Here is a 12,761-nt window from a genome sequence, read left to right as displayed (position 1 = left end):
TCTAGGCCAGGCACTCCCTGGGGTTGGGGCCTGCCTGGCCTGTTTCCCTCCCCACAGTGTCCAGCATAGCAAGGGCCTAGCACAGGGCTCAGGGCACTGCCATGAACCATCGTGCTCCTCGTGATGAATTAAGATGCACGCTTTGCAGAGGATCGGAGGTGTGCTTCTGACTCCTAGCACGGCTGGTATGGAGGGGAAGGGGGTGGCCCTGGAGGGGAAGCGGGGGAGTCAGGAGGGCTGCCCAGACAAGATGGGACCTGGCGTGTTCAACTGCATCTGCTGTGACCTTCAGCATGTCACTGCCTTCCTTTCCATCCCAGTGGACAAAGGCTGAAAGAGGCACCCGGGCCAAGCCACCGGGAAATAACCTGGGCACGACAGGGGTGACCAGCCGCTGCACTTCCAGTTTCCCCAGCGCGTGGCGCGCCGGGCCTACGGTCGCTCCGGGCCCCGGTGTCTCCCGGGGATCCTCCCGGAGCCCGCTGAGTGACCTTGACCCTCCGGCCCGGCTCCTGCGCCCGGGTCTCCCGGGGCCGAGCCGCGGCTTTCTAATCCGCCGCGGCCTGACCTGGGGAGGCAGAGGGGCGTCGCGGGCAGCCAGGGGGCGCCGGGGCCGCCCCTCCTGAGGGCCACCCTGGCGGCGGGCGCTGCGGCGGAGCGCGCTCAGGGCGCTGGGCGCGGGGCGGGGGCACGGCGCTCCCCCCGCGGTGCCCAGGCCGGGGCGCGGGGCGGGCAGGGCGGGCTAATCCCGTATGTAAATGGCAGCCAATGGAGGGTGGTGTTGCGCGGGGCTGGGATTAGGGCCGGGGCGAATGGCTGGCAATCTTACTGGGATTACAGAACAAAGAGCCTCCCTGCGCTCCCGCTCTCGGCTCCGCTCCCCGCGCCGCGCCCCGCCCTCCGCCGCAGCCCGCGCCGGGGGTGGGGGCCGCCGAGCGCCAGCCCCCCGGCCGGCCCGAGAGCCCCCGCCGGGCCCCCTCCCCGCCCAGCGCCCCGCTCTCCTCCCGCCCGCCCCCTCCGCCGCTCCGCGCCTCCCTCTGCCTCTCCTTCCCCCATTCTCCTGGATTAATTAAGGAGGCAGCGGCAGGAGTCTGAGTCCTGGCCGCGGGCCGGGGCCGGGGCGCCGCTGGCAGGAGCGCTTGGGGATCCTCCAAGGTAGGAGAAACTTTTGCGGGGGGCGGGCGCCGAGGCCCTTCTCCCCTCTCCTCCCACCCCCCCCCCGGGGCCCCCGCCCCTCCCCCTCAAGGTGTTACAGAATCTGGGTCCGGCTTTTGGGTGCATTGGGAGGCACGTGACTGGGATTATAATTCGGGCCGGGGGAGGGGAGGGACGGCCGCCCCCACCTGCCGGGAGGGGGTGGCAGTCGGGAGCTGTCACCCCCCGGCCCTTCCGGATGTAGGGGCGCCCGGGGCGGGCAGCGGGCGCCCGCAGGCTGCTGCAGTTGGCGAATGAGGTCAGTTGTGCTGCCCAGACGGCGGGCGCCAGTGTGGGAGCGGAGGGGGCTGGGAAGGCCGCGGCCCCCGCCCCCCAATTCCCCCCACCTCCGCCTTTCTCGGGCTGGGCCGGTCTCCTGGCCGGTGCCCCCCACTTATAGGCTGAGTTCAGGCAGGACTGAACAGGACAGCCAGGCAGGACTGCCCCGGCACAGTGGTTCCTGTTGGGGTCCCTGGGGAGGGGGCTGGCCTGAGTGGTGGCAGCTGAGCTCCTCGTGGGGTGGGGGGAGGAGACTCAGAGGATGGCAGTGGGGGTCGCAAAGCTTCCAAAGGAGCAAGTTGGGGATGCTCTGTCTGTGGGTGGTCTCTGAGTTCCCGCAGATGGGTGGGGAGGCCCCTGGAGCAGCCATAGGATGTGGATGGGCTTTGAGTATGATGGGCTTAATGCCTTTCCTGGGTTCCCCAGCCCCTGCCTGTGGCCAGGGAGAGGGGTGATGCCCCGGCCTGGGCCCAGGGGAGAGGGGGACAGTGCATCTGAGAGTTCCGCCCTCCTGGCAGTGCTGGAGGGGGCTCGAGCCCTGGACATCTGGCCCTGTGACCCAGGCTCCCAGGACTAGACCTGGGCTGGGAGGCTCCTGTGTCCACATCATAGCCCAAGTGAGGGAGCTCGGCATGTAGGGTCTCCTTGCCCGGCACGTGGGGAAAGCGATGGCCTTGGGTGGAGTATGGTGCTGTTGACGTGGGGCGTGGGGCAGGCCCGGACAGCTTCTAGAGGAGTGGGCATTTGCGGGGGCTTCTCTTACTGCCCACAGCAGAAGGCAGGGGTGGCCCGAAGCTGCTCTGACCCCTCTGGCCATCGTCTCCCTCGTGTGTCTGGTTGCTCGGTGGCCAGGACTGCTGCTCCCTGGTACTGACCTGGGGCCTCCGGGCTGGGGAGGTGCCTCTGAGCAGCCCATTTATTTCAGCAACGTCATTCCCAAAGGGTAAGGGCATCGACATCGATTATTTATTCAGAGTGAGAGGCAGTGGTGGTGGGGAGGCTGGTGACTGCTGGTAGGGAGGGGCCGGGCACAAGGGCAGAAAGGATGGGGGTGGTCAGGTGGCCATCAGGAGTAGGGGTCCAGGAGGGTGGGGGGTACACTCTGCCTTCTTCTGAACAGGGACCTGTGGACCAAGGGATAGGCCTGGCCCCAAGGGGACAGGATGTCGGAGCCCCCAATCTGCTTTTGGGAGGTGGGGAGCTTAAGACCACACCCCGTTCTGTACCCTGCTCCGAGGGTGACCTAGAAAGTTGTGGCTGTGACTCAAAGGGTCCCAGAGGACCCCAGCGGAGGAAGCGAGGCAGGGTTGGTTCTCGGCCGCCACTCACTGACCACTCGTTCAGAATGTGGGTGGACTTGGGGGAAAAGGTTGCAAAACTGGGTCTGGGAAGGTAGCATTGTAGGGGCAGGCTTAACCTACTTAGGAGGACCGTTCTCTAGATGCTGGAGGAAGGGTCATTTATTTGCAGTGTGCTTCATCTGTTCGTTTAAGGCAGTCTCCCCGAGCTGGCTAGCCTGCTGACGTGGTTCTAGTTGTTCGATGCTTGGAAATAGTCGGAAAGGCAGACGCAATGATAGGGGTCTCGGAGACAGCTGTTCTTGCAGCCTCCCTGTCTCCAGCAGCCAGGGCGTCCCCAGTTTGGTAATGGCCCAGTTGTTGGAGACCCCGGGTGAGGATCTGAGGGTGATGTGGTGGGTGACAGCTTGGGGCCCTCGTGTCCTAAGCGTGACCTTGGAACCACAGACCGCATCTGCTGGTCCATCCTCATTCCAGGTTCTGCTTCGTGTCCTCTGGCTCTCGTCTGCCCACCCGCTGCCTCCTGGGCCCATTCTTTGAAACCTGCAATCTTACAGTTTTCCTGAATGGCCTTTGCACGTGCCGTTCCTCTCACCTCAGAGGTTCTTCCCACCTGCAGGGGCAGGGCTTCCTGAAATGGCCCCACTTGGTGAGGATGGGGGATAAGAGCTGTAGAATTTGCCTTTTTCCTCTCCTCTGTCAGGACTCAGCTGGCTGTCATGTCCTCCAGCCGGAAGCCTTCCCAGACCTTCCCAGGACTGGCCAAGGTGCTACCTCTGTGTCCCCATGACATTTCTGTCCTTCCCCTGTCCCAACATTGATCTTAATCAAGAGTTACACATCCCGATTGTACTAGGGACAGGGCGGGGACTGAGGCTTGCTTTTGGTTCCGTGGTGCCCCAGGGCTGGTCCCCAAATACTTATTGAGTGAATGAATGAATGAAGTCCTGCCCCAGGGTCCGAATTGCTAAGCACACTTTCTCGCCTTGTTCCTGAATTCCCGTCTCTGGGGCAGATTCCCACAATGGTTGGAATCCCAGGGTCTTTTCCTGAGCTTCCTGCCCCACATCCTCTGGGAGGCCCCTCACCCCATCACCCCAGCCTGTGTCTCCCCCAAACCTGAGTCTGGGGCTTTGCTCCCTGAGCGTCATCCATCCAGCGTCTCTTGATCCTCCGACTCTCAGCCACTTGCGGACATCTCTCTCTCTGATGCCCTGCAGCCAGGACAGAGCCAGGTTCCTTGGGACAGACCAGGAGGGCATGCCAGCTCCAGGGGTTCTGTGGAGGCCTCAGGGGGCACTGGGAACAGGAGCTGTTGATTCACAAGTCCCGGAGAGCAGACGAGACCCAGGACCGAGGGCTCGGGATCCCCCGGGAGGATGTGGGGCCTATGAGATGTGACCCCTTGTGGTGACTGGAAGGGAATCCCGGCAGGAATTCACAAGCAGGGGCAGGTGGGGAGGATTGTTTTATATGGGAGGAGTGAAGGAGACAAACCTGGTCCGAAGACTGTGGCATGTCACCCCTTTGGTGACAGGGTGACAGTGGAGACTTCTGGGTGTAAATGTTGGGGTGTCCAGGTGAGTCCCAAGGGGAGCCAGTCTCGCTGGGCGCCCGCCCGGGTTCCTCATTTGCAGGATGTCTGGCTGGGACTGTCTCACTGGGGTTGATATTTCGTCAGTTCAGACTTCGTGCTATGGGTTATGTCTGATGACACAAAGAGGCTCAGAGCGCTGGGGGAGGATGGCGCGTGGGGCACAGCCCTTGTTCACTTCGGGGTGAGGCTTTGCTTTGACCAGGCACGGGCTTGGCGTGAGTGGCGGGGGTGTGCCCGGCAGGGAGCAGAGCTCTCGCTCCGAACTCCCTCCTGGTCCCGAGCTGGGCCTGGCTGACCCACAGCTATTTGTGTGCCCACCTGTCTCCCTCCTTCAGGACCACCTGCTCCGGGCTGCCAGATTTAGCCAGTTAAAAGAGGGACACCCGGTTACATTTGGATTTCGGATAAGCAACAGATCATGCAGTATTGGGGCTCTCAGTGACACTAAAAATTTACTTCCTGTTTACCTGAAGTTCAGACTGAACTGGGGGTCTTGTGTTTTTTTCCGGCAACCTTTCCGCTGCGGCCTCGGGGCAGTGAGACTGTCGGGGGGCTAGGGAGGGACTCAGGGTGTGGCTGGGGCCTGGAGTTGGGGTCAGGACTCAACCTGAGGGGCGGGGGATGGTCTAGAGCGAGTCTGAATCAGGCAGTGGCGATTCTCATTTCCTCGGTTGGGCTTTCTCCTGTCCGGGGTCCAAGCGTCCAGATCTCCTGTTAGGCCTGGGTAGCGTGGGGCCTCAGGGATCCCCAGGCTGGGAGGCCCTGGCGTTCAGTCTTCTGTGCCACTGCAGTCCATACGGTGTATGAAGAAGTGTTGGGAGGAGCAGGGAGGTTGCCGGGGTCGCCCTGTCTGACGCCGACTTAGGATTTGCAGAGCCAGGCCTGAGCCCTGGGAGGCCGTGTCTCTGGTGCTCCCCTCTCCAAGGCTGGAGATCGCACCTCCGGGGCCCCTGGTAGGGGAGAGTCCTTGGTGGGCTGGTCACAGGTTTGAGGGGCTGTCCCTTTAAAGGGATGCCGGGTGGGTACAGCATGCTGGTTGCTGGGAATTACCTCCCCGCTGCCATGCCACCATCCGAGGCAGAAGCCCCAGCCCCTGTGTTGCACTGAGGCCCCTGGAATGTCACGGGAGGGCCCAAGGCCAGGGAGTGACCCACGTCCCCTGCCCCCAGCGGGCTGTGTGTTTGTGTGCGAAGTGGCGATGATGCCCCCGCCCTGCCTGAGCCCGGTGGTGGTGCTGTGGTTTTGGGGGGTTCGGAGTTGCATGGTGGAGACTCCAGAGGGTGGTAGGTGGGTCACACCGCTGCAGGTCTGGAGTGGAGACGGGGTGGGAAGCCAGAGGCGAGAGGTCCCAGCTTGAGGGCTTGGGGTCCTGGGCAGCTCCTAGGTGCCCGGCCTGGCTGTGTGGTTGGGGAAGGAGGGACAGCTGAGGCCGTGTCCCTTCCTGGCCTGTAGCTGGAGGAGACTCTTCAGGCTGCTTCTCTCCTGGAGGCTTGGGCAGGGCCAGGCCTGTTTGCTGGTGGGGTCTAGTGGGGTCTCAAGGTACATTTTCTGGCTACTGGCAGAATTGCCCTATGCGGGGGTCTGTATCTGTCCATCCATCCGTCGGTCACTCCACAAGCTAGTGAGCAACTTGCAGAGGCACCAGGTCTGCAGGGTCTCAGGTCCTGGCATCCAGCCCCAGGCCGGCACGTAGGAAGGGCTCACCCCACGTGTTATCATGTATATTGTTGAGGGATGAGGAATATCTGGTGAAATGCCCAGGGCTTAAGTGTGCCGTCCAAGGAACTCGACCAATGCATGCATTCACATAGCCCAGCCCCTGTCAAGACGTAGAACATTCCATCCCCCCCAAAGGTTCTCTCAAGCCGGTATGCAGCCAGCCCCCTCCCTTCCCCCAGCCCCTGGCAACCCCTGATCTGGTTTCTGTCTCTATGGCTTCACATCCTCTAGCGCGTCATATAAATGCAATCACGCAGTATGCAGCCTGCGTCTAGCTTCTTCCGTTCCGCCTAATGCATTGTCGGGGCATCGGGAGCTGGTCCTTTTTGTGGCTGAGTAGTACTCCACGGCACGGCTATACCACAGAGCTCTGCCGCTCTTCTCGTGGAGGAGAGCTGAGCTCCGGCTCGGGGCTGCCCAGAGGAGGGGGTATCTTTTCCTCATGTTCACAAAGACACCCCTTCCCCAACCGCTTTGAGAGCTGACCCTGAGCCAGGATCGCTGCACACTTCTGTCCGCAGAGCTGGAATTTCATCCTCCGTTTCTGGTGACTTGCACAAACGGGGAGCTCCCGATGAAATTACACCTGCCTGCAGCCGCCCTCAGGGCTGCAGTCTTCCACCCGCCCAATGACCAGGTGGCTTCCTGGACAATTGATGCTCTGGGGGCAGAGGGTGAACCTGAAGGGAGGGAAGTTCTCTGTGCCCGGTGGTGCCTTGCCCGTCTCTGTGTGCCCCGCTCCCCCAGGAGTCTGGGGGTCTCTGGCAGTGAGTCCCTGGTCTCCACTTCTGCGGCTCTATAGTTTGGGATACAAATTCTGTGTTTTCCTGAAACAAGCGGATATGGAAGGAGGGCAGGCAGGAGCCTGATTTAGGATCAGACAGAATGGGACTGTGTGACCTCGGGTGGGTGACACCACGTCTCTGTGCTTCGGCCTGGTCATCTGTGAACAGAACAGAGCATCTGGTTTCCAGGGCCAGCATGAGCCTCAGCAGGGGTCACACAAGCTGCTGGGCTTCCGCAGAGCCCTGGAGGGCACGGGACCCCGCGGGAGAAGGAGGTGGGGACATGCTGGCCTCCAGCACCCCGTGTCCCCCTCTGAGTTGGAGTAGGGCCACTTCTATCCAAGTTACCTGTTAGGGCTCTGGATAAAACGTTGGTTGCCACCCATCTGAGATCCACAGATGTGCTGAATGTCCGTGTGGACGGCAGCACTGAGATTTCGGTTGGTCCCAAGCTCCTGGTCAGGCCGATTCCAGCTCTGCCGCCTGCCTGCTGTGCGTGGCTTGGATGACTGCCAATCTGCTGAGCCTCAGTTTGACCATCTAGAAAATGGAGGCGGCGCTGCCTGTGGGCTCATGAATGGCGGTCCCTGAGTGAAGGGGGGCCCCCCAGGGGTCGTGGCTTCCTAAGGAAAGGGAGCACCGTGGGTGACAGCAGCATGGCCTATGGGTGTCTTGAGAGATTTGGGGGGTTTTAACTGTTTCTTGTGAGGAAGTCATTGACTTTTCCTGATGAACCAGCTGCCCCCCCCACCCCACCATTGTCCCCTCCCCCATGTCCTCAAAAGCTGGACCCCTGAGTCCCACCCTTGAGCTGTACTCGGTGGAGGGACCATGGCAGGCTAGCCCTGTGCAGAAGGGCCCTTGGGTGGCTCCCTGGAGCAGGCAGGACTCCTGCCTGCCCACCCACCCAGCCAGCTCCAAGGTGGTCCTGGCGGGCTCCAAGGGGGTCTTGTGACTGGGCCCATCTGGTGTCTCATGTTTATCCAGGAGCTGGTTTTTCAGGTGTGGTGGCTTTCAGCAGAGAGGCCCAGCTTGGGAAAGGTAGGGCCTCTGGGAAGGAGCTAGGTGCCCCTGTTCTCCATGTGTACCCTGGCTGGGGGGTGCAGTCCTCTGGGTGGATAGGCTAACCACATCCTCCCTCTGATCCTGGTCCATTGCCCACCCGCCCGCCTGGAGCCAGCCACTGCCTCAGATGCTCTGTTCTCTGCACATCCAGGGCGGGGAGATGCTCCTGGACGCCCTGGGTGGGAGGCCAGTGCCCCTCCTTGGGGGCAGGCTCCTTTGGCTTCCTTAGAGCTTCCCCGCTTCCCAGCAGGGTGCCGTTTAACCATCAGAGCCTTTGAAACTAGACAGGCAAGGGTTGGAGCCCCAGTTCTACCCCTCACCTGCTGTGTGACTTCAGACGAGTGACTTTACCTCTCTGAGCCTCACCTGAACAAATGAGTGTGGTTATCCCTGCGTGACAGGGTTCTTGGGAGGATCCGCATGTTCAGTTGGGAGAAGCTGGTCCCCATCCCAGTGAAGAGTGGTTTCTCAACTTGTCACACGATGATCCCAGAGGCTGGCCCTTGGAGAGCTCCAGGCCTGCCCAGAGAGGCCCTGGCTGCCACCATTCCCTGCTCTGCTCTTGCCTACTCTGCCCGCGGCGCGTGGGCTGTGCTGAGTCTCTGTTTCTGTAAGCTGGGAAAACCCCAGGGGTAGAAGTGCTTAGTCCCCTTGGCGTGTCCACCTCTCAGACCCTTGGGGTGGGTGATCAGGCGTCCCGATGCCAAGTCGTACCTTGGTGCTGGGCTACCCAGGGGTATGGGCCCCACCGTACTCCCCAGTGGGCCTGGGGGCAGCCTGCAGGAGGTGACTGGAGGACGGGTGGGATTCAGGAGTAGTCTGGGGTGGGCATTCTGGGGTGGGGTGAGGTGGGGGCAGCAGTGTAGGAAAGGGTCCAGAGATGGGAAATGACACTCCAGAAGGTCTTCCGCGGGGACCAACTTGGGGGGGGTGGGGGGGCTTGTGTTGGGTCCAGGTGAAGACCTTCATCTGATCGCCTCACTCCCAGCCAGGCCCTGTCTGTTCCTATGAAAGCCATGATGAGCTTCATCAGTTTTCAGAACATACTGCGTTCCCGTCTTGCTTCACAATGTGCTATTGCTTCTCCTTTAAACACGTTTTCCCGCTCCCCATCCATTTCACTGGGCTAATTCTTGCGGGTCCCAGCTTGGATGGCACTTCCCTCCGGAAGCCTTCTCTGATGTCCCCTCCCGGGTCTGTGTTAAGTGCCCCTCCTCTGTGTTCCTACAGCTCAGTGCCCCTCGCCTGCTGTGTTCCAACTGGCCTTGTACTTGTCTGTCTCCCTCCAATGGGACAGGGCCGTGCTGCCCTGTCCCTCTGCATCCCTGCCCCCAGCTCGCTGCCTGACACAGTGAGTGTCCTGTACCCACTTGTTAAGTGAATTAGAAGCAAGCTGGGTGCCGGGACATTTGGGGCGGGGCCTTGGAAGGTCAAGGGGCTTTTCCACCCTTCCATCCCAGCTCTCACAGGCTCACCCCCTCGTCCCCAGTTGCTGCCTCTGCTGGCCTGGCTGTGCCTCTCAGAGACATCCGGGGGGTAATGGCAATGGTGGTGGGGGGCACTGTGTGCAGACCAGTTTGGGGGGTTCCCCCTCCGTGAAGGGCAGCTGGTGCGTGTGGAGAGAGCACAGGTGTGAAGGCTCAGAACAGTTAATCCCCTGGATTATTTAGACACACGCTTTTGTGCGTGCACGTGCGTGTGCACACATCTGTGTGGCGATCCAGAGGCCGCTGGCAGCGACCGTGCCCAGGACCTTGACGTTTAGCTGAGTCCTGACCGCCAGCCTCAGACACATGCCGCCCAGTGTGTGGAGCCCCCTCCAGTCCCGGCGGGTGGCACAGGGACGAGACCATCAGTGAGGAGCGTGTTGGCTCCAGGTAATAGAAAGCCCAAGTACAGAGGCGTCAACAAAGAGGGGTTTATGTATCCCCCCCAAGAAGAAGCCTGTGGGTAGGTCCTCAGAGCCTCGGGTTGGGGCTCAGTGGTGCCTTTAGGGACTTTGTTCTCTTCCTCTCTAGCATGTTGGATTTTTTTTTTTTTTTTTTGGAAAATTATTTCCTTTAAAATGCACACTTCAGGACTTCCCTGGTGGTCCAGTGGTTAAGACTCTGTGCTTCCACCACAGGGGACCCGGGTTCGATCCCTGGTCAGGGAACTAAGATCCCATGTGCTGCATAGTGCGGTCGAAAAAAAAAAAAAAAGTAAAATGTACACTGCAGTGTGTTTTCATATATTCATAAAGTTGTGCAGTGTTCGCCATGGTCTAATTTCAGAGCATTTCATCACTCCAAAAAGAAGTCCTGACCCATTAAGTAGATACACACACACTCATCCCCTGGCAACCAGTCGCGGTCTGTCTTTCAGGATGTGACTTCTGTCCAGGGCTGGGGCCCAGAGCTTCTGTGGGAGCCCCCGTGCCACCTTCCTCAGGCACCCTTCTCCCTCCCCTACTCCTGAGCCTCCTGGATGGGGTGTACCACAACCCTTAGAGCTGGAGGGGACCTCTTTTCCTTTTCAGATGGAGAAGCCGAGGCCCAGGGCTGGGAAGACACGTGGCTAAGGTCCCAGAGTTACAAGAATCAGGATCCAAAACCACATCTCGTGACTCTTGGTCCAGGGCTCCCTGTCCTCCGGCAGGTGCCCCGGAGCCTCCCCGGGCTTCCTCTTCGGGAGGCTGGGTGGACGCATTGAGGCAGAGCAGCTGGCGGGAGGTCTGGGGGCAGACCGTGGTGAGGGGGGGGGTGGTAGGGGAGTGAGAGTGATCAGGGTATGGGAAACACCCCAGATGAGGAGAGAGGAGAGTCCGCAGCGGGATCTGGCGGCTGTAGATTCTGCTCGGAGGCAGGAGGCAGGGGGCTGCTGAGGAGTTGATGCAATGGAGTGTAGGCTGACGGCCCCTGGGACCAAGCAGGAGAGAGGGGCACCGATTTCTGCCCCCGGGAGCTCATGGTGTCACCTCGGGGAAACCTCAAGCCTCATCATGTGTCCAGGGTAAATCCCAGCGGACACCATCCTTGGGATCTGTAGAGTGGGGCTGACAAACTGGAAGGACTGCCTAAAAAAGAGACCCCTGGAGCCCGGGGGCAGGGGTGGGCAGGTGCAGTATCGTGGGTAGTGACGCTCCTGGTACGGGGGGACCCAGTCTTGGTGATGCAGGTGCTACATTCATCTGGTGAGATGTTGAGTCACTGCCTGTGTGGGCTGCGTCCGTCCTCACGGCGCTGCCGAGAGCTCTCGAGGCTTCCGTGAGCACGTGGGGTGGTGGGCAGGCGGGCGTGGCACAGAGCTGGCGCTGGCTAAGGTCCGGGTGCCCACCACCCACCTTGGGGAGCCAGTTCAGAGCTATGTCAGTCCCACCAGGAGGGTTCTCACCCTGCAGGCCTTGGAGGGCCAGGACCCTGGAGCCCAATGGGAGGGGACATAGGGATGCCAGGGGCAGTGCTTGGGACCCCTCCCTGCCGGCCTGCCCTTCTGCAGGGACAGAACTTTGGAAGAGGAGTGATTTTCTCATCCCAGGCTTCAGACAGGGTTTCTTTTTTGGCAATGAAACCAGTGCCTCCTTGCTCCCATTTTCTTGGCTTCGTGTCTGCTGCTGCAGACGTGAGGGCAGACTGGGCGACCCCACGTCACGGAGGGCTGACAGCTGCCAGGATCTCCACCGTCTCCACAACTCATCCCAACGTCCCGGAAGGTCCGCGATCTTGGCACCGCCCTCCGCCCTGTTTTTGGCTCAGAAAATTACATCTCCGTATCTGTAGGGTCCCTTCTGGTTGTCAGGACCCATGATGACTCCCACGCTGGGCCTCATTGCGACCCCAGAAAGGAGGCCCGGCCGCTGTCCTGAAGCCCCTCACTCTCTTGAGGGAGGCAAAAAAGACAGTTTGGAATAACGAACCAAGGGAGGACCCCTCAGCCTTTCTGCAGATACCCGCACGCGAGCCGCTGGGCAGTGAGCCGTGCTTGGGGGGCTGCTCAGGGGAGGTGTGTGGGTGTCGGGCACATGTTTGCTTCTGTCAGGCTTTGCTTTGAAGCTGGCCACGAAGTCTTCCTGCTGTGTGACCTTGGGCAAGCTACTCAGCCTTTCTGAGCATCTGTGTCCTCATCTGTCAGATGGGTAGAGCTGTGCTTGGAGGGTTGCTGTAGGGGGTTGAAAGAAGGATGCTAACAGCACAGCACTGGGTGGTCACACGTGGCTGCTGATAAGGATGGCCGTACTGTGAGGCTTTGTGGAAAAGTGAGGTTCAGCCAGGACCCAGGCCAAGGTGGGATTTGGATAGAAAGACTCCGCTGGGGCCTGGCTCTCACCTCCCACCACTGCTCTGTGAGGAAGGAAGGAGCAGGGTGCCATAGGTGTCTACGGAAGGAGACTGAGGCCCAGAGAGAGGAAGCAGGTTGCTCTACGTCACACAGCCCCGGCAGGTGGCACACCGTCAGTTAGACCCAGATCTCCCAAGGGCTGGCCCTGTGCACGCTCCCGAGACCACGGGCTTTTGGAAGTGGGGGGTGCTGCCCATCAGCAGTGATCGGGCCCTAAGGAGGGAATGGTGTGACCTGGGCTGGGTTCCTCCAGGCTGTCCGCGTCCCTGGGGTTGGGAGAGAAGGGCAGGCACGGGTCACTTTATTGGTACTTTTTTTTTTTTTTTTTTTTTTTTTTTTTGCAGTACGCGGGCCCTTCACTGTTGCGGCCTCTCCCGTTGCGGAGCACAGGCTCCGGACATGCAGGCCCAGCAGCCATGGCTCACGGGCCCAGTCACTCCGCGGCACGTGGGATCTTCCCGGACGGGGGCACGAACCCGTGTCCCCTGCATCGGCAGGTGGCCTGTC

The 12,761-nt window shown here is 60.9% G+C and overlaps 1 protein-coding gene and 1 non-coding gene across 9 annotated transcripts in view; both read left to right on the top strand.

The window, feature by feature from the left end:
* Positions 1-1,007: 1,007 nt before the first annotated feature.
* Positions 1,008-12,761, top strand: part of GTF2IRD1 (GTF2I repeat domain containing 1) — a 111,638-nt gene continuing 99,884 nt past the window's right edge. For all 8 annotated transcript variants that reach the window (XM_060123113.1, XM_060123112.1, XM_060123110.1 and 5 more), the window contains exon 1: positions 1,008-1,155. The gene's annotated coding sequence lies outside the window, so the exon portion shown is untranslated. The remainder of the gene's footprint in view (positions 1,156-12,761) is intronic.
* Positions 10,020-10,092, top strand: TRNAG-UCC (transfer RNA glycine (anticodon UCC)). Its single transcript has one exon. It is a non-coding gene; the product is annotated as a tRNA-Gly (tRNA).

This window comes from Lagenorhynchus albirostris, chromosome 15 (genome assembly GCF_949774975.1).
Source record: "Lagenorhynchus albirostris chromosome 15, mLagAlb1.1, whole genome shotgun sequence".
Lineage (NCBI taxonomy): Eukaryota > Metazoa > Chordata > Mammalia > Artiodactyla > Delphinidae > Lagenorhynchus > Lagenorhynchus albirostris.
The sequence above is the reverse complement of the archived record's forward strand: the minus strand, read 5'-3'. Positions and strand labels throughout refer to the sequence as shown.